The following is a 21,136-nucleotide window of genomic DNA, read 5'->3' as shown; positions in this document are numbered from 1 at the left end:
CTCTTCCCATTTACACTGTGATCAGCCGTGATTGGACACGGCTGATCACGTGGTAAAGAGTCTCCGTCGGAGACTCTTTACCGAGATCGTAGTTGCCGGATGTCAGACTGACACCCTGCAACAACGATCGCTGCGAGCAGCAGCTCATAATCCTGATGACGTCATATGACGTCCGATCAGGATTATGAAACCACTTTGCCACCGTCATTTTGTAATAGGGCAGGCGGCAAGTGGTTAAACAATAGAATACATATTTAAAAAAAAAACCTCCTTAATGTGAAACTTGCGCTTGCACTTTTGCACAGATGCTCAATTCTGGGTCAAACGTGAGATAAGCTCTGTGCGGGGGGGGCGGCACAGCACAGTATAGGGGGCCAGGTGAGGACAGAATAGTGGGGGGGCCCCAGGAGAGACCAGGAGGAGAGTATGGGAGGCCATAAGAGTACATTGCAGTACAGGGGGCCCCCCCAGGAGAGAACACAGTACAGGGGGGAAGGGAGCAAACTGGTGGGTACAATACTGCCGTCTAGAGTAATTTTCCTCAAGCAGCGTAGCCCAGGGAAGCTGCTGGAATGCTCGATTCCCGCCCTTCTCTCTCATCCCTCCTGAGTGAGATTCACATGCAGGCACCTGGGATGGAGGGGAGGGGTGGCTGTGATCAGCGTGGGACAGTGATGTCAGTGGTCTGTGCTCTGCAGCCTGTCAGCCACGCGGGGATATGATCCACTGTTTATCTGCTTGTGATAAAACAGCAGATACCCCTGGGTACGGTTCCGCAGAAACCCCGGCTGAGAATCCCTGTTCTAGACCCTACCCTATATAACCAACTTGAATGGCTATCACAGAGAATGTTAGGCAAGTTGCTAGAGGCTAGGAACAATTTTTTCAAGAGGAGGCAATGGGTATGCTGTTGGCTCAAGTACTAAAAGGTCACAATCCAATCCTACTCGTGTTTTGGCATGGAGGAATGGTGAAGGAGAGAAACAGATGCGAGTTCCATTGTGCTTGTAGTTTTTCAGTGCTACTATCAAGATTTATATACCTCTATGGTTGAATATAGAACCGAGCTATCCACCTACCTGGATTCTATGAATTTATGAGTTCTCTCTGATGGACTAGGAAATTCTTAATGCTCCGATTAATCTGCACGAATTGGAAGATGCAGTAGCTAGTTTCTCCAATTCTAAGGCACCAGGGATAGTCTTCCAATAGAGATTTAAATAAAAAAAATAAAATAAAAAATTACAGTGTAGTGCTGCTTCCAACCCTTCTTAGGGTATCTGAATCTGTGGGCTGGCTAATGATAGCTAAGAAAGACAGATCTTCTATAGCATGAGTCCCATAGGCCAATTTCCTTACCATCTACAGATGTAGAAATAATGGCCATAGTACTTGCTAATAGATTGAACAACATTACACATGGCTGAGGTATATGTAGATATTCCCCAGCAGACCAAGGATCAATTTTGTCCAAACATTTTTTATTCAAGAAAAATCACATCACAAAATGGTGTAGTGCAATGAGTCACGCAGGACACCTTCCTTCATCTGGGGTTGAGATGAGTGGCAGTACTGGGGCGGGTCTGCTGTGCTGGGGAGTAAGTGGCCTTGTTCTGACTGGAGTGTAACTAGAGAAGTCAGCGGGCCCCCCCACAGTGGCAGAACACCAAGGCCTGGTCACAAATGCGACTGCTGCAACCCTCATAGTTCCGCCACTGGTATTGACCAGGTGATGAGGGGTGCCTGGTTTCCTCCAGACATAATGATGGCTATTCAGCCCAAAGAGTTCAATCTTTGTTTCCTCAGACCAGAGAATCTTTCAGGTGCCTTTTGGCAAACTCCAGGAGGGCTGTCATGTGCCTTTTCCTAAGGTGTGGCTACTCTACCATAAGGCCCGATTGGTGGAGTGCTGCAGAGATTGTTGTTCTTCTGCAAGGTTCTCCTCTCGTCAGAGAAATGCTGGCGCTCTGTCAGAGTGACTATTGGGTTCTTGGTCACCTCCCTGAAGAAGGCCCTTCTCCCCCAGTCGCTCAGTTTGGCCAGGCAGCTCTTGAAAGAGTCCTGGTGGTTTCAAACATCTATTTACAAACGATGGAGGCCACTGTGCTCATTGGGACCTTCAATGCTGCAGAAATTTTTCTCTAGCCTTCCCCAGATCTGTGCCTCGATACAATCCTATCGGAGGTCTACAGACAATTCCTTGGACTTCACGGCTTGGTTTGTGCTCCGACATGCACTGTTAACTGTGGGACCTTATACAGACAGGTGTGTACCTTTCCAAATCATACCCAATCAACTGAATTGACCACAGGTGGACTCCAAGTTGTAGAAACATGATGCACCCGAGATCAATTTTGAGTGTCATAGCAAAGGCTGTGGATACTTATGTACATGTGATTTTTTTTAATTCCAAACAAACTTCATTAAGGTCTTCGTTATGGAGTATTGTTTGTAGAATTGAGGAAAATAATAAAATGTAATCCATTTTGGAACAAGGCTGTAACAAACTGTAGAAAAAGTGAAGCGCTTTGAATACTTAGAGATAGATATAAAATTTTATTTTTATTCCCATTCCAGTACATGCTGTACATAAAAACGGAACAAAAGAACGTACTCAAGTCCCAATAATGATAAAATGTAACCACTCAAATTAATTGCTCAGTACATTGATGATTAGTAGTGATGGACGAACTTCCGACGGGACGTTTCGCGAAAGCGAAATGCGAACGGACCCAAACGTTCGCGAAACCGAACGTTCGCCGCGGGCCCCATTGACTTCAATGGGAGGCGAACTTTGCAAACCTTCATGTCGAATTTGCGGCCACGTGGTAATTATTAGGGGGTAAAACGTAGTCCCACCATCTGGACAATGACATAATACATGTATGAGGTGAATTTGGGATCGATAACTACAAGCATTTTTATTTTATTTGGGAAATTGTTCTAACAATTCAGGACTATGGAGCTAATGAAGGCAATGGAGGAGAGGGAAGGTCAGGGACCAGGGTAGGCAAAGAAGAGGGTGCAGGAGATGATCACCAGCAGCGTGACATACCGGAATGACACATGCACCGTGATAGAGGCATCTGACAGCAGCACCGTAATACAGAGCACTGACAGCAGCACCGTAATACAGAGCACTGACAGCAGCACCGTGACATACAGCGCTGACAGCAGCACCGTGACATACAGCGCTGACAGCAGCACCGTGACATACAGCGCTGACAGCAGCACCGTGACATACAGCGCTGACAGCAGCACCGTGACATACAGCGCTGACAGCAGCACCGTGACATACAGCGCTGACAGCAGCACCGTAAGCAGCCCCAGGAGGAAGTCAGCACAGCACAGGGATGGTGTGATCCCCTCATAATAAGAACCCCCAGGAGGAAGTCAGCACAGCACAGGGATAGTGTGATCCCTTCATAATAAGAACCCCCAGGAGGAAGTCAGCACAGCACAGGGATATCATAAGCAGCCCCAGTAGAAATATGACACCGCTCAACCTCTTCAAAGAGGAGGGTAGGGGCATATAGTACGGTGTGCTTTTTTGGGTCAAGGAAGTGAGCAGACTGTACGTCAGTCCCTATACCGCTGAAGGACTGCTGCAGTATAGGGCAGCGGTCAGCAGTGGTGCACGTCAACCCTATCTATTGTGGACCTATAGCGGTCCTTACAGAACAGCAGACTGTACCGCACTCAAGCCTATGTACCGTAGCACCCTATACCAAGTTACCAGTCCTTATAAGAACTTTTGTGGACCAAGCAGGTTGTGTATTAGTGTTTAGCAGACTGTACGTCAGTCCCTATACCGCTGAAGGACTGCTGCAGTATAGGGCAGCGGTCAGCAGTGGTGCACGTCAACCCTATCTATTGTGGACCGATAGCGGTCCTTACAGAACAGCAGACTGTACCGCACTCAAGCCTATGTACCGTAGCACCCTATACCAAGTTACCAGTCCTTATAAGAACTTTTGTGGACCAAGCAGGTTGTGTATTAGTGTTTAGCAGACTGTACGTCAGTCCCTATACCGCTGAAGGACTGCTGCAGTATAGGGCAGCGGTCAGCAGTGGTGCACGTCAACCCTATCTATTGTGGACCGATAGCGGTCCTTACAGAACAGCAGACTGTACCGCACTCAAGCCTATGTACCGTAGCACCCTATACCAAGTTACCAGTCCTTATAAGAACTTTTGTGGAACAAGTGAGTTGTGAATGTTTAGCAGACTGCAGCAGAAGGGCAGCAGTCAAGTATAATATCCTTTCTATATTTGGAAGAAAGAATATTATACATGTACAAGCCTATTACTGTACCACTGATACCAGTCCTGAAAAGAACCTTTGTGGAACTAATAATAACAGCAAGTCTTTAAAATTACCCTCACTGCCTGACAACACTGCTTCCTTCCTGTCCCTATACAAATTGGCAAAAAAAGAGAACGATTAGTGGTTACTGGAACAGCTCTTTTGTGGACCTTGATAGTAACAGCTAATGATGATGATGATGATGATGATGATGAAAGACTAATCTGGCTGTCCCTGTAGCATACACCGTCCTTTCCCTTTCTCTAAACTAACAAAAGACACTCAGGCTGCTGCAAGAATCAGCAGCACAGCAAACCTATCAACACCTAACACCTATACCAGTCCTGAAAAGAACTTTTGTGTACCAAATAGCTAGTGGTTTATCTCTCCCTACTCCACACAGGAACCTGTCCCTATCGTAACAGAAGAAAGAATGTAAAATGGCCACCGGATCGGGTGTATTTATAGGTTAGGGGGAATGTCCAAGTGTCCATGTGCTGTCATGTCTCAATTGGCTGTCCTGTATCACATGATAAACGTGTCACCAAAGGTTAAAGTTCTTGTATACATTAAACACGTAAGTCCGCCGCGGCGAACGACGGAAAAAGGCGTTCGAACGTGCGGACCGCAAATGTCGGAAATTCGCCGCGAAACGACCGCCGGGCGAAACGTTCGTCCATCACTAATGATTAGCACATGTTATCAAGTGCAATAAGCTTACAAATATAAAATAAATAATTGTGCTTGCATATTAAAAAAAAGGAAAAAAAAATAAATAAATAAATAAAAAAAAAAAAAGGGAGGAGGATATAAAACGTCGCAGTTAAACGATGCAAGGTAATAAAAGCCTCTCAATGAATCATGAGATTTCTTCTTTTCTTTTTTTTTTTATAAATCACCAAAGTGTGAAAAAGACTCAAAACATGTCACCCCACACCAAGGATTTGCCAAGCAACGCAATGGAGGCCGATGCCCTTTTCGTCATCAATAGTCGAATCGCTTTTACACGCCAATATTCCTCCGCAGATCCACCATCATGCCAAAGCTCATCTCTTCAGCAATGCAATTAAATCAAAACTCCTTCAGATTGTGTATTTATAATTTATTAAAATCAAAACGTGCTCACATTTTATACAGCTACAACAAAACACTACAAAAAAATAAAAATAAACCAAACACCCCACACTAAAATGAGAGATATATAATAACAACAGGTAGTATAAATATAAAAATAGTCCAAACACTGAATGTTATAAATACTAAAACAGTGCTAATAATTAATATGGTAATATTATAAACCAGTGGCAAACACCCTAGTTATAAATTAATATGTAGCAGACGGTTAAGATAGAACAGATCAAAGCATTAAAAGCATTCAGGGTGTTAGGGACAGTTCAAAATATCCGAGGTGTTAAAAGGTAATCTATAGTTGTTATCCAAGCGCGCCTTCCACCAGAGAATAAAGAGATCCATATTCCACCATGTGCACCACACTTCCCCAGGGGGTCAAACTCACCAGATGCCTCCAATATGCAAGCCTTAGGTTTGGTATATATCAGCTGCTTTAATCACTGGTCCTCACCAACCCAGAAAACGACCGTTGCAGGGTCTCAAAAACGTACCATAAAATAGAATAGAATAGTACTATATAGTGTAATTCTGTTTATTTATGATACAATTCTCCATACAGCAGAAGCCCCCTTAATACTAGCTATGTACATCAGATAAATCATGCATTCCTTTAGGTGATCAGCACAATATCCCGGATGTGACACATATGCTCCACCTAGCCATTGCCCTCTACCCGGAAGTGCTTGCAAAGAAATGTATGCTCTCCTGACAGCTGGACATGGTGACAACGCTCTCTGGGTGATTTATATTTTGCTTGTTTATGATTTATCCGATGTACGTAGGAAGGCCCATTATACTTATCCATCTGTTTCAGCGCCAACAGACCCAGAAGTTGGTCGGAATCTCTCACCCACCAAGTACTGGCTCTGTATCTTACACCACATCAGGAAAATAGAAAAAAAAAAAAAAAAAAAAACTGACTAGGGCATGCCCAAGCTCCTACTGATGCGTTTCAGCCATTGGTCTCTATATAGGCTGCTGGCCACAACTGTACACAAACACCTGTTACTCCCAGGTACAGAAATAGGCTCCTTCTTGATGGTGCTCATAACAGTTACACTGCCCTACAAGGAGAAAGCCTCAGAAATAAAAATAAAAAAGTAGCTACATTTTACCAGAATTGGGTCACTAAAAAGGAAAATGAAGTCCTGAGTATTAATTGGCTCCAGTTGCCAAGATAGAGCTTCAGGTTGAAATTGTATCAAAATAATGAAAAATTAGGCGGGGGTGGGTGGGCGCACAGGTGTTTTTGCAATTATGCTCCATGATGCTTCTGTAAAATGTTATATAGCAATGAGAATGGTACCACATCAATACAAATTTAGATCTTTTTATTGATACCAATAACATAAGTTTCCATTCATTTGTTTTTTCATGCTCCCACCACACCATTGGGACTGCGAAAGGCATGGACTTTTTCTTAAGCTAACAACGCACATAAGTTTCACATGTAATGCAACAATAATGAGGGCCCAACTCTTGTCCTGATCCCCTATTTTGCATCCAAAATATAGTTGGTATGCCTTTTTTTACCACTACCTTCATACTGTGCTTTCTAAGATGCAAATGTAACCTCGCCACAAGAAGTTATCTGCACGATTCTGGCCAAAAAGAGGATCACGATTCTCGCAACGTAAAATCTTTCACATTTTTTTTTTTTTTTTTTTTTTTTTTTTTTTTTTTAAATAAACACCACACAACCCTAAGAGCCCATTCACACAGGGGCAACACGACTTGTAGGCGACTTGATCAGGCTACTTGGACACGACTTGACAGCGGCGACTTGGGACGACTTCAAAACGACTTGTGATGACTTCAAGCGCGACTTGGGACGACTTACAAGTCGCCCCAGGCCAGGCGACTTTTGCCGCGGCCAAGCAGAGAATGAGCTCAAGGGGAAACTCCACGGCAAATTTCTGAAAAAAATTTGGCGTGGGTTCCCCCTCCGAGAGCATACCAGGTCCTTAGGTCTGGTATGGATTCCAAGGGGAACCCCCTACGCCGAAAAAACGGCGTGGGGGTCCCCCCCAGATCCACACCAGACCCTTATCCGAGCACGCTACCCGGCCGGCTAGGAAAGGGGGTGGGGACGAGCGGGCGGCCCCCCCCCTCCTGAGCCGTACCAGGCCGCGTGCCCTCAACATGGGGGGGTGCCTTGGGGGAGGGGGGCGTGCGGCCCCCCCCACCCCAAAGCACCTTGTCCCCATGTTGATGAGGACAAGGGCCTCTTCCCGACAACCCTGGCCGTTGGTTGTCGGGGTCTGCGGGCGGGGGGCTTATCGGAATCCGGGAGCCCCCTTTAATAAGGGGGCCCCCGGATACCGGCCCCCCACCCTATGTGAATGAGTATGGGGTACAATGTACCCCTACCCATTCACCTGTGAAATAAAGTACAATAAAACACACAACACAGAGAAAAAGTATTTTATTGCACAGCCGGGGGTCTTCCGTCTTCGGGGGTCTTCTCGCCGGACTCCTCCGCTATGTGTGTGTAGCTCTTTTGCCAGCGGAGGAGTCCGGCTTTCTTCCTCCCCGCCGCCGGCCTCTTCTCCCGACTTCGGGGGTCTTGTCCCCCTCTTCGGTTCTTCTGCCGGGCCACCGCGCCTGGTCCGGTGGCCCGGTCTTCTGTCGCCGTCTTCCGTTCTTCTGTCGCCGCCTTCGGTTCTTCTGCCGGGCCACCGCGCCTTCTTATAGCTCTTTTACAGGCGGTGGCCCGGTGGCCCGGTCTTCCGTCGCCGCCGCCGCCGCCTTCCGTTCTTCTCCTTCTTCTTCTCCTGGAGATGTTGACTCGACGAGCTCTCCGGCCGGAATGCCAGGGACGCGCTCCGCTGCCTCTTATATAGGGACAATGGGGCGGTGTCACATGGGTTGATGTCACATGGGTTGGTCACATGGGTTGATGTCACATGGTGACCCCACCCCCTTACCATGTGACATCAACCCATGTGACCAACCCATGTGACATCAACCCATGTGACACCGCCCCATTGTCCCTATATAAGAGGCAGCGGAGCGCGTCCCTGGCATTCCGGCCGGAGAGCTCGTCGAGTCAACATCTCCAGGAGAAGAAGAAGGAGAAGAACGGAAGGCGGCGGCGGCGGCGACGGAAGACCGGGCCACCGCCTGTAAAAGAGCTATAAGAAGGCGCGGTGGCCCGGCAGAAGAACCGAAGGCGGCGACAGAAGAACGGAAGACGGCGACAGAAGACCGGGCCACCGGACCAGGCGCGGTGGCCCGGCAGAAGAACCGAAGAGGGGGACAAGACCCCCGAAGTCGGGAGAAGAGGCCGGCGGCGGGGAGGAAGAAAGCCGGACTCCTCCGCTGGCAAAAGAGCTACACACACATAGCGGAGGAGTCCGGCGAGAAGACCCCCGAAGACGGAAGACCCCCGGCTGTGCAATAAAATACTTTTTCTCTGTGTTGTGTGTTTTATTGTACTTTATTTCACAGGTGAATGGGTAGGGGTACATTGTACCCCATACTCATTCACATAGGGTGGGGGGCCGGTATCCGGGGGCCCCCTTATTAAAGGGGGCTCCCGGATTCCGATAAGCCCCCCGCCCGCAGACCCCGACAACCAACGGCCAGGGTTGTCGGGAAGAGGCCCTTGTCCTCATCAACATGGGGACAAGGTGCTTTGGGGTGGGGGGGCCGCACGCCCCCCCTCCCCCAAGGCACCCCCCCATGTTGAGGGCACGCGGCCTGGTACGGCTCAGGAGGGGGGGGGGGCCGCCCGCTCGTCCCCACCCCCTTTCCTGGCCGGCCGGGTAGCGTGCTCGGATAAGGGTCTGGTGTGGATCTGGGGGGGACCCCCACGCCGTTTTTTCGGCGTAGGGGGTTCCCCTTGGAATCCATACCAGACCTAAGGGCCTGGTATGCTCTCGGAGGGGGAACCCACGCCAAATTTTTTTCAGAAATTTGCCGTGGAGTTCCCTCTTGAGAGCTGATAATTCTGTCAAAGTCGCCTCCGTATAGACAGAGATCCGACTTGGAGGCGACCTCCATTGAAATCAATGGGTACCGGTCGCCTACAAGTCGGATAGAAGTAGTACAGGAACCTTTTTTGAAGTCGGAGCGACTTCAGTAGTGTGCATTAACACGGCTCTCATTCACTTACATTGATTTTTAAATGTTGTCCGACCTGAGGCGACCTGAGGCGACTAGGGGCGACCTGAAGTCGGATCAGGAGTTGCCCCTGTGTGAATGGGCTCTAACTTTACTAATTCGTTTTTTTTTTCCCCCAATTCATTAACCACTTAAAAGTTGTGGTAAACTCTTACAAACCAGTTTGACCTACAGGTAAGCTTACATTAACTTCTTGAGATCCGCGCTATAGACGAATGACGGCTACAGCGCGGACCTGCTTTGCCGGGACTAAGTCTATTGACCTGGGGGGGGCGCGCACGGTGCGCTCTGTGATCAGCGAGTCTATGAGACTCTCCTGATCACAGATCGGAAGCAAGGGGGGGGGGGGGGGGGGGGTCGATCCCGACCCCTTACCACGTGATCAGCTGTCAGCCAATGACAGCTGATCGTGTGATCACAACACAGCCGGTAACCGGCTATTTTTCCGCTGTCAGCGCGAGGAGAAAAAAAGCCGATCACCAGCGGCAGTGATCAGGAAATCAGTCCCGATCACGGTGAGCTGGGGACAGCTCATCAGTGCCCACCTCCCCCCTGCCAGTGCCACTAAAAATATTCCAAAAAGTGACACCCATCAGTGCCCACAGTCTGCCTCGCGCACACACAGTGCTGCACCTCATATCCGTGCCCATCAGTGTCATGTACCAGTGCCCATCAGTGATGCCCAGTGCCACCTATCAGTGCCCACCAGCACATTTCAATGAAGGAGAAAAATTACCTGTTTGCAAAATTTTATAATAAACTATTAAACATGATTTTTTTTTTGCATCTTTTTTTGTTTGTTTAGCAAAAAATAAAACTCCCAGCTGTAATTAAATACCACCAAAAGAAAGCTCTATTTGTGGGAAAACAAAATGATAAAAATTTCATTTGGGTACAGTGTTGTATGGCCGCGCAATTGTCATTCAAAGTGCATCAGCGCTGAAAGCTGAAAATTGGTCTGGGCAGGAGGGGGGTTTAAGTGCCCAGTAAGCAAGTGGTTAAGGCTTACCTGTAGGTCCAAGAAATTGGTTTAGGAGATATTTACAAAAAAAAAAAAAAAATGCCGCACTATCACCGATAGCAGCATGCCGCTGTTAATAGCAATATGCCGTTAGTGTCGGTTTCTGTGCATGGGAGTGACATTGCTGCTCCGGCGCTGTGAGTGGCTGGAGTAGCGATTACCGGAAGAAGATTGACGCTCCGTACTACAGGGGACAGCGGTGACTTCGCTGGCTCCTGTGTCAGGTAAGCGACACATAATGGGCTACTTTGCGATGCATAGTAGCCCATTATGCTTTACCTTTGCATGGAGACAAAGAAGAAGTAAACCCATCAGGGTTTACTTCCTCTTTAAGCCCGGACCATTTTGCAGCTAAAGGACCTGGCCCTTTTTGCGATCCGGCACTGCGTCACTTTAACTGACAATTGCACAGTCGTACAACGTGGCTCCCAAATAAAAACTTTTGCGCAAACCAAATAGGGGATGTTTTATGGCATTTATAATTATTATTTTTTTTTTTTTTAACTAGTTATGGTGGCGATCAGCGATTTTTATTGTGACTGCAACATTATGGCAGGCACGTTGGACAATTTAGACATATTTTTGGGACCATTGACATTAATACAGCAATCAGTGCGATTAAAAATGCATTGATTACTGTAAAAATGTCACTGGCAGTGAAGAGGTTAAGTGTGTTTCTTACTGTAGGGGGGGGGGCGTGGCTTGGCGTGTGACATCACTGATTGTCTCTTCCCTGTCATAGAGAATGACAATCAGTAGCAGGCTCACTAGGAAGCAAGGGGAGAGGTTTGTTTACACTTACCTCTCCTCGTTCTTCAGCTCTGTGACCCGATCACAATCGGCAGCAATCGGTTCTGCGAGCCCGGCGGCAAGCGACCCACAGCTGGGCTCTTAAAGGGCAACATACCTGTACGTGCTTGTGCCCAGCCGTGCCATTCTGCTGACGTATATCGGCGCGAGGCGGTCCTTAAGTGGTTAAAAGTAATTTTTTTTTTTGTGTGACATAAAATATTGCAACAACCAACATTTTATTCTCTAGGGTGTCTACTAAAAAAATTGAGAGATGGGAGATATTTTATGTTTGGGGGGTACCAAGTAATTTTCTAGCAAAAAAAATAAAAATAAAAAAGATTTTAACTTGAAACCAACAAATGTCAGATAAAGGTTTAAGTGGTTAAACTTTTTTCACTTACACACAGTCTATTCCTTGGACAAATTGTTACAATGTTTATACTTAAGTTCAACTGATAAAGAATGTTTTGATTCTTGGCAGACTGCCCAGTTTTTCTCTTCCTTTTGATAGCTGTGGCTTCAGAAGAGCAGAGAATTCTTTGCATAGAAAGAATTGTGAAACACTTTAGTCAAGATCACGATAACGATTCTTGGCGATTAATTGTGCAGCTCTACTGCATTGTTTACACTGTTTTCAGGCATCTGAGGGAAAATATCACACAATTGTTCCTTGTGAATGTTAGGCAATGACACTTTCACAAGCCACCAGATGTAACTATGATACATAGATCTGACCAGGACAAATGTAGCTTGCAATAAAAGATCAATTACAGTTAGGTAATCTTTAGTCTCAAAGTGAAGATACATTTATACACTATAAAGTGGTACCATTTTCATTGTTTTACCGTACTTTGTCGAGACGTTACGAGGCATCATGATCATCAGACACCTCCCTCTCTTGTAAGCAAATACACTCACCTGTGTATAAATCTTTGTGAAATATCTTGAAAACTTTAGCCAACCAGCACCTTTATTACCTGTTTTCTAATTCATCTAATCAAAATATGTAAGAATTAGCACATTTTATCTCGGAGGTCGATAATTTCCCAAAATTTGTAGACCAATGTTATTGCTCTGAGGAAGGGGGTTGGTCCCCTGGAGCACATCAGCTGGTTGTGTTATCCCATTGGACCTGGACTCATGGCATGCTGCCATTTATAGTTGGCTTGTGAGTATATTTGTATCTTTAGTCTTTTAACCACTTCAATACTGGCCACTTAAACATCTTCCTGCACAGACCAATTTTGAGCGCTTTTGCACTTTGAATGACAATTGCGCGGTCATGCTACACTGTACCCAAATGAAAATTTTCTCATTTTTTTCCCCCACAAATAGAGCTCTTTTGGTGGCATTTGATCACCTCTACGGTTTTTATTTTTTGCTAAACAAATAAAAAAAAGACCGAAATTTTTGAAAAAAAAAATATGTTTTGTTTGTTTCAGTTTCAAAACTTTGTAACTAAGTAAGTTTTCTCCTTCACTGATGGGGCGCCACAGATGGGCACCGATGAGGCGCCACAGATGGGCACCGATGAGGCGCCACAGATGGGCACCGATGAGGTGGCATTGTATTATACTGTACCGATGGATGCCAATCAGTGCCAAACAATAATGCATGCCAGTGATGCCCATTGTGGGCACTGACTGGCATCACTGGTGGTCTAGGGTGGCATACCTTGTGCTGAGCATCCCTGGTGGTATCCTTGGTGGTCCAGTGAGGGCATCCTCGGGGGGGCTGCGCTGATAATCGATCAGCACAGACCACCCCCCCCCCCCCGTCAGCGGAGCAGCCGACTGACACCCCACAACAACAATACTGATCACGTCATATGACGTCCGGTCAGGATTTTTAAACCACTTTTCTGCCCTGTTTCTGTTATAGAGCGGGCAGCAAGTGGTTAATAAAGTGCTGTTTGATAATGCACTTCGTGTTTGCACCATATTTGTTTTTTGTTGTTTTCTTCTTGTCAGTGTACAAACCTCTGCACCTGTCTGCTTGAACCATTAGCAGTTATTCAGTATAATGCAGAATTTGTTAATCAGGTAAGAAGCTGGCCCTCAGCCTGGTGGTTATAACCCAGATGCTATACCCCTAACCTAAAGATAGGGGGACACACAAACCATAACCAGGATGGGATACTGAGGGCTGTTTTCCTGCATCTATAAATATTAATGATAGTTTGTTCTGTTCCATCTATATGTTTTTCTGTTGCACTGAATTGTATCCAGTTACTAACTATTCTTCTGATGTAGAACATCTAGTGATGTTTAGAACTTGTTACAGCTTATGTTATTTGGTATCTCCTTCTGTCCTCCCCTCCAGTTCGGTCTAGGGCTGCAACTATCAATTAATTTCATAATCAATTAGTTGGCAGATTATGGTTTTGATTAATCAGTACCAATTACTCACTGTGTCCACACTGAAGCATAGTAAACAGGGATGGATAGATAATTACATATACAGGGATCAAAATGTCAAGTCCTGAGCTACTAGCCAGGCCTTAAAGAGGAAGTAAACCCTGATGAGTTTACTTCCTCTTTGATTCCCTGCAAAGGTAAAGCATAATGGACTACTATGCATCGCACAGTAGTCCATTATATGTCACTTACCTGACACAGGAGCCAGCGAGGTCACCGCTGTCCCCTGTAGTCCGGGGCATCCATCTTCTCGGTGGGTCTCGCTGCTCCGCCGCTGTCATTCGACGAAGCCGCGATGACGTCACTCCCGCGCATGTGCACGGGAGCCGCCACTAGCGGCATATCGTCGCTGACAGCGGCGCGCTCAGTGCGCCTGCGCACTGTAGACAGCGGTGCCTGTGTTTTGGCAAATATCTCCTAAACCGTGTAGGTTTAGGAGATATTTCTTGGACCTACAGGTAAGCCTTAATCTAGCCTTACCTGTAGGTCAAAGTGGTTTGTAAGGGTTTACAACCACTTTAAGGAGTTACTCGCCACCAGCTGCCCCACCCGACCCTACCCTGTCCCGTGCCTAAACACGCCCTAAAATTATGAAACTACACTTAAAATGTTTTATGAAGAGTCAAGTTAAAAAAATTTTTTAATAAAAATAACAATTAGCATCAACTTTATCAGTGTAGCCTCACCCATGCGAGTCAATGCAGCCTCACCCACGTAGGGGAAGAGAGAGGAGAGGAAGAGCGCCATGGAACATCGCTGTAACAGCTTTAATTTGAATTAAGGGTTACAGCCGCTCACCATCACATACAGCCCCGCCTCCTGGCCCGGGACTTTGATATACATCATACATCCGGCTTTGGACGGGTGATCTGTCCATCGAAGTACCCGGGCCAGGAGACGGGGCTGTGTGTGACAGCAAGTATGGGGGAAACACTCTGCAATTCTAATGAAAGATATTACAGCGATGTTCCCCGGCCCTCTTATGATCTCGCCGCCTGCCCATCTCTCTTCCCCGTACGATCGCTGGGAGAGCAGCTCCCAGTCAACCCCGCCTGCTGGTGGTGCTCCCCCCACTCCCAGGAAACCCACACTCACCAGCCCTCATTTTCCAGTAGAAAATTTGAGGGAGATATAGAGTTAAATAGATTTTTTTTTTTTTACTTGTATTATTACATACACACAGATCTGCGTTTGAGCTTTGGGGTACACACCCTAATGCAATAGGCTGCACACACCTATGCTGTATGCACTGGGGAGCAATTTATGCAAAATGTATTTTCAGGGTACCATAACAAACAGTGATCGGGTCACTTTAAAAACAGGACAACAATGGCAGCTCCCATATTCCTCACAAGTTCACTTTAACACCTACAGCAGACTAAACCCTCCTATCTTTTACAGCCAAGGAAGCAGCCATCATAGCCTGTGTTTGATCTGCAGTTGTCAGGGTGATGCAAATGTAAATAGTTATTTGAGGAGATTACAGCTTGGCTGGGTGCACAAGCAACTGTGATAATCATTCAGGACATGCCTTGAATGTAACTGTTTTGGGAAACTTACATTGATGGGTTTATTTCCACTGTAAGGCCTCGGCACACAGTACTGATGCTCGAGCTTTTTTGGAACCTAATTTCAGGATTTTGTTTTGCGGGAATTCCTGCATCTGCACATATTTGCTTGCATAATATTTTCCTAGGAAAAATCTATGCATATTTATGTTCATATGTGTGTATTTGTGCAAAATACTGACCGGGAACGCAAATTTTTCCATTTCTTTTTACTCAGAAATATGCAGGGTTTGTTTACTCGCCTGTGTACAGGTACAATAAGCTGCATTTTAGATCAGTAAAAAAAAAAAAAAAAATTTTTTAAATAAGACACACACACACACACACACTACTGAGCTTTTTCAAACTGCAGTGGGAGAGGCCTAATGAGTCTGGTGTAGCAGCTCACCTTCCTGCATAGGTTATAGCACAGCGCATGTTTGATCAGTGCTAATTGTATTACACTCAAATCCCAAAATATTCAGTTAAAGGCCAGGTTCACACCATAACCCGCTGCGGATCGCACAGGAGCGCTGTGCGTCCCTGTTCCCCATTTCAGGGACAAATCAGGGGCGATTCCATGCCTCAATTCAGCCCTGAAACTGAGCCAAAAGACGCACAGCATTTCTGTGCAGTGCGCTCCGCAACGGAGATATGTGAACCGGCTCCATAGGGAGCCAGTCACATTCTCCTGCTATGCGAATTGGATGCAGGGGTAACCTGCATCTAATCCGCATAGGTGTGAACCCGGCCTAAAAATGGGAACTCCAGAAATGATCTTCAGCGCCACCACACACTGGCGAAACGTAATTAACTACTTCTTATAACTGGAGGGTCGCAGAAGATGCTGAAAACTACTGTAGTAGCCTGCAATCTTCCGGGTCCTGCTAAAGTGTATTCCCCTCTGCACAATGAGCATAAGGAGGGCCCTCTCAACTCCACCACCATTCATAGAACACCTTTTCATTGTATACCATTTATGATTGGATGGGGGTAAATTGTGATGTCATAAGCCCTCCTTTTCCATCTTGCTCAAATTAGAGACAGCCTTACATTCACCAAAATAAATACAAGGTGACCTCTGAATGGCAGTGGAATAGAGTGACCCAGGGCCGGGACAAGGGGTGGGCAGGAGGGACGGCTGCCCTGGGCACTGTGGTATCATGTGAGATAGGAGGGGGCACCACAAGGAGGCTGGGGGAGGGGGATTTGTGTTACGAACAGGAGTCGGGGGGGCGTCAGGGGGTAAGAATTGTTCTAGGAGGACAAATTTGGCAGGTGTGCTAGGAGTGGTGATTTGGAGGGGGGGGGGGATTTGTGTTGGGAAGAAGAGGATTTGTGCTAGAAGGGGGGGGGGGGATTTTGGAGGTTTATGCTATAACAGTAATATGTTAGAGTGGCAATATTTATTTTTTTCGTGGGGAGGGGTGGGGGGCGCAATTTGGCAGGTTTGCCCTGGGCTTTGGATGGCCTTGTCCCACCACTGGAGTGACCCGATCGCTGCATGTAGCGAGAATCACTACATTGGTATTCATCATCCCCAGCTCTTCTCCGGTATAAGAAATGGATAATTGCATCGCGCCAAGCTGGACCAATATGTATTGCCACTAGGACTAGATTCTGCATCCTGTGTGTAGGGAGACCATTTCAATGAGCCGCTCAACCCGCAAAAAGAAATAGTATTTGACTTTTTTTTAAATGCGCCACACTGAGCTGCTGCAGCACCATGTGACTTGGCATGCGCAAAAATGCTAATGCCTGGGTATAGAGAAAAAAAATCACACGTGTGCACAGCCTACACATCTGCTAAAGAAAGCGAGTCTCGCCTGCTGGTCGTTAACAGGTGCAATTTAACCAGCATCCCTGACCCACACAAGTGTGACCCTGCTTCTTTGTTTTACCAGGGATGTAAATTGTAGCCAATATTTACAAACATGACATCATTACTAATAACTTCCCCAAACATTTACTTCTATAGAACCCATCAACCCCCCCCCCCCCAATGACACTTTACTACCCGCTCCTGTCATTGCAGGGTTTGGGCCAGAGACATGTGATTGGGTGTCAGGGGGACATCTAAATACAATGACACCCTATAGGGGTAGAACCTACTCCGCGTTTATCGGAATTCAGCCAGAGCCATGACGTCATCAGCAGCACTATGCTCACTTTGCAGGTTGGAGAGGCACCGATGACGTCACCCGTGTGGGCTCAGAAGTGTCTCCGCAAAGTGCAGTAGATGGTCTTATTTCAGCAGGGCTGTCATGCGGCACCGGGCACCCCATATCTGCCCGCAGTGATGCCATAAACTTTACCGATCATCCACCGACCTCAGGATGTGTCAGCCATCCATCACACCGAGCCCCGAATATTCAACTTCCCGGGCCGGCCACATACCAGGGACACCGCAGTCCCGGTACACTGGGTGATGGAGGGCGGACCGGGTCCCCGGCTGGGTGATCGGACAGGAGGAGGGGGTCTTACCGGATGATGCAGCAGAGGAGAATGTCACATCCCGAGGACACCGGCACTGCAGCCTCTCATTGTCTGATCACCGATCCCTCCCCGGATCACACCGTGCCCGTCCTCTCCGGTGTGCGCTCCGTCCTCTCCGTCTCTCCGCAGTTCTCTAGCCGGGTAACCGAACGCCCCTCCCTGCAGTCACAGGCATGTGCGATCCTATAGGGAGAGCGGAGAGAGGGGGAAGAGCCGGAGACTGGAGTATACACGGATCAGGATAATCCAGGATCATCTCCACAGCCAGGAGAGAGAAGAGCCATGGGGAGGACATGGACAACATCAACGGTGTGTATAACATGGACAGGAGGAGCCATGTGTATGACATGTGCAAGAAGAGCCATGGGGAGGACATGGACATAAAGAGCCATCTACAAGACATGTGCAAGAAGAGCCATGTGTAGGACATAAAAATGAAGAGCCATGGCTATGACATAAATAGGAAGAGCCATGTGTAGGACATGGACAACTAGAGTCATGTGTAGGGCATGGACAAAAAAGCCATGTGTGGGGCATAGAAGAGCCATGTATAGGGCATGGACAAGAAGAGCCATGTGTAGGGCATGGACAAGAAGAGCCACATGTATAACATTTGCAAAAAGAGGCATGAACAAGAAGAGCTATGTGTATGACACAGACATAAAGAGCCATCCAGAGGACATGTGCAATCAGAGCCATGTGTAGGGCATAAAAAATGAAGAGCCATGGGTATGTAATAAAAATGAAGAGCCATGTATATTACATAAATAGGAAGAACCATGTGTATGATATGTGCAAGAAGAGCCATGTGTATGACAGGGACATAGCCACCCAGAGGACATGTGCAAGAAGAGCCATGTGTATGACATGAACATAAAGAGCCATGTGTATGACAGGGACATAGCCACCCAGAGGACATGTGCAAGAAGAGCCATGTGTAGGACATGGACATAAAGAACCATCCAGAGGACACGTGCAACAGCCATGTGTATGACATGGATAAGAAGAGCCATGTGTAGGGCATGGACAAGAAGAGCCATGTGTAGGGCATGGACAAAAAAAGCCACGTGTGAGGTATAGAAGAGCCATGTGTAGGGCATGGACAAGAAGAGCCATGTGTAGGGCATGGACAAAAAAAGCCACGTGTGAGGTATAGAAGAGCCATGTATAGGGCATGGACAAAAAGAGCCATGTGTAGGGCATGGACAAGAAGAGCCATGTATAGGGCACGGACAAGAAGAGCCACCTGTATGATATGTGCAAGAAGAAGCATGAACAAAAAGAGCTATGTGTATGACATGGACATAAAGAGCCATCGAGAGAACATGTGCAAGAAGAGCCATGGGTATGACATAATAATGAAGAGCCATGTGTATAACATAAATAGGAAAACCATGTGTATGATATGTGCAAGAAGAGCCATGTGTATGACATGAACATAAAGAGCCATGTGTATGACAGGGACATAGCCACCCAGAGGACATGTGCAAGAAGAGCCATGTGTAGGACATGGACATAAAGAACCATCCAGAGGACATGTGCAACAGCCATGTGTATGACATGGACAAGAAGAGCCATGTGTAGGACATGGACAAGAAGAGCCATGTGTAGGACATGGACAAGAAGAGCCATGTGTAGGACATGGACAAGAAGAGCCATGTGTAGGACATGGACAAGAAGAGCCATGTGTAGGACATGGACAAGAAGAGCCATGTGTAGGACATGGACAAGAAGAGCCATGTGTAGGACATGGACAAAAAGAGCCATGTGTAGGGCATGGACAAGAAGAGCCATGTGTAGGACATGGACAAGAAGAGCCATGTGTAGGACATGGACAAGAAGAGCCATGTGTAGGACATGGACAAGAAGAGCCATGTGTAGGACATGGACAAGAAGAGCCATGTGTAGGACATGGACAAGAAGAGCCATGTGTAGGACATGGACAAGAAGAGCCATGTGTAGGGCATGGACAAGAAGAGCCATGTGTAGGGCATGGACAAGAAGAGCCATGTGTAGGGCATGGACAAGAAGAGCCATGTGTAGGGCATGGACAAGAAGAGCCAAGTGTAGGGCATGGACAAGAAGAGCCAAGTGTAGGGCATGGGGAAAAAAGCCACGTGTAGGGCATGGACAAAAAAAGCCATGTGTAGGGCATGGACAAAAGATCTATGTGTATGAAATAGACAAGCAGAGCCATGTGTAGGACATGGACAAGAAGAGCCAAGTGTAGCACATGGGGAAGCCTTGTGTATGACATAGACAAGATAAAACCGTGTACATGAAATGGACAAGAAAAAACATGTGTATGACATGCAGAAGAGCGAATAGTCACAGACTCAAATTCTCCTGCACTTAGGAGACGGCCCACCCAAAGTGAGTGTGTTATATCTCCATCTTGGTTTAGTAAGGATAAGCCACATCTTGCTGCCCTCTAAAGACTAGGGAGTTTGGTATTCCACAAGAGGGAGAAAGAAAGGGCACACCATACTAGTACATTATCCTTAAAACCATTATTTTATTGATAAAAAGTGGTAAGTATTATAATCACAAAATGACATGTAGCGCCAGCTCCTGAAGAGCACGCGCTATGTGTTTTTGTCATTTAATATTCCTGGAACCGCAGTTTGGTTTTGGGTTCAATTACACTAAATTTTGGTCTCAGTACCAGTCTGGCTGGATTGCATTGTGTTCTGCTTGACCATGGGTGGTGCTGTCATCTATGGCAAGTGCCAGAACGCAGTCCAGTTAGGTGCGTTGAGTGCCAGTTCTCTCGGAACCAGCCCAGTGGGAGTGCCACCCTTGCTGTGCATTCTGGGAGTGGGTACTTAAGGTGCTGACATCACATGCTTTGGGGTTCCGGTCCAGAAGTGCTTTCCGTCTGTTTGGTCCTGGTCCTCCTGACCAGCCCCCAGGGCCCTCATGGCCTGGGCTGCGGATCCACCCGATTTCAAGTCTGGGGGCTGGCTGGCCCGAGACAAAGTAACTGAAGGAAGGATTCGGAGGTTGTCCGGGGCTGTCTCGGTTTGTAGAGAGTCCCAGCAACTGTAGAGGCATCCAGGGGAGGACTCTTCGGGAGAAGGCCATGCAAAGGTTGGCTTCTCAGAAGAAGCCTGGAGGCTAAGTTGAAAGACCCCAAGCCATTCTGATCTCGTATGGTATCGCCGGACCGGCTGCAAGATACTGGTACCGTACGAGGGTTCTCTAAGTTTTCTACATCTTTCAGTTATTCAAGTGTTCTACAACAAGTCTGTGGCAGAGACTTTATTCAAGTGTCCTACAACAAGTCTGTGGCAGAGACTTT

At 47.1% G+C, this 21,136-nt stretch overlaps 1 protein-coding gene across 7 annotated transcripts in view; it reads right to left on the bottom strand.

Annotated features, from left to right (window-relative positions):
• The window catches only part of OSBPL6 (oxysterol binding protein like 6), a 329,956-nt gene extending 311,858 nt beyond the window's left edge, over nucleotides 1-18,098 (bottom strand). For 4 of the 7 annotated variants that reach the window (XM_077448095.1, XM_077448094.1, XM_077448100.1 and 1 more), the window contains exon 1: nucleotides 17,824-18,097. The gene's annotated coding sequence lies outside the window, so the exon portion shown is untranslated. Of the gene's footprint in view, nucleotides 1-17,823 lie in introns of all 7 variants that reach the window. The other 3 variants (XM_077448099.1, XM_077448097.1, XM_077448098.1) reach the window with 3 other exon arrangements.
• Between the last annotated feature and the right edge of the window lie 3,038 nt (nucleotides 18,099-21,136).

The sequence above is a fragment of the Lithobates pipiens genome, unplaced genomic scaffold (genome assembly GCF_037356315.1).
Source record: "Lithobates pipiens isolate NorthernLeopardFrog02 unplaced genomic scaffold, aLitPip1_a1.2 Scaffold_22, whole genome shotgun sequence".
Lineage (NCBI taxonomy): Eukaryota > Metazoa > Chordata > Amphibia > Anura > Ranidae > Lithobates > Lithobates pipiens.
The sequence above is the reverse complement of the archived record's forward strand: the minus strand, read 5'-3'. Positions and strand labels throughout refer to the sequence as shown.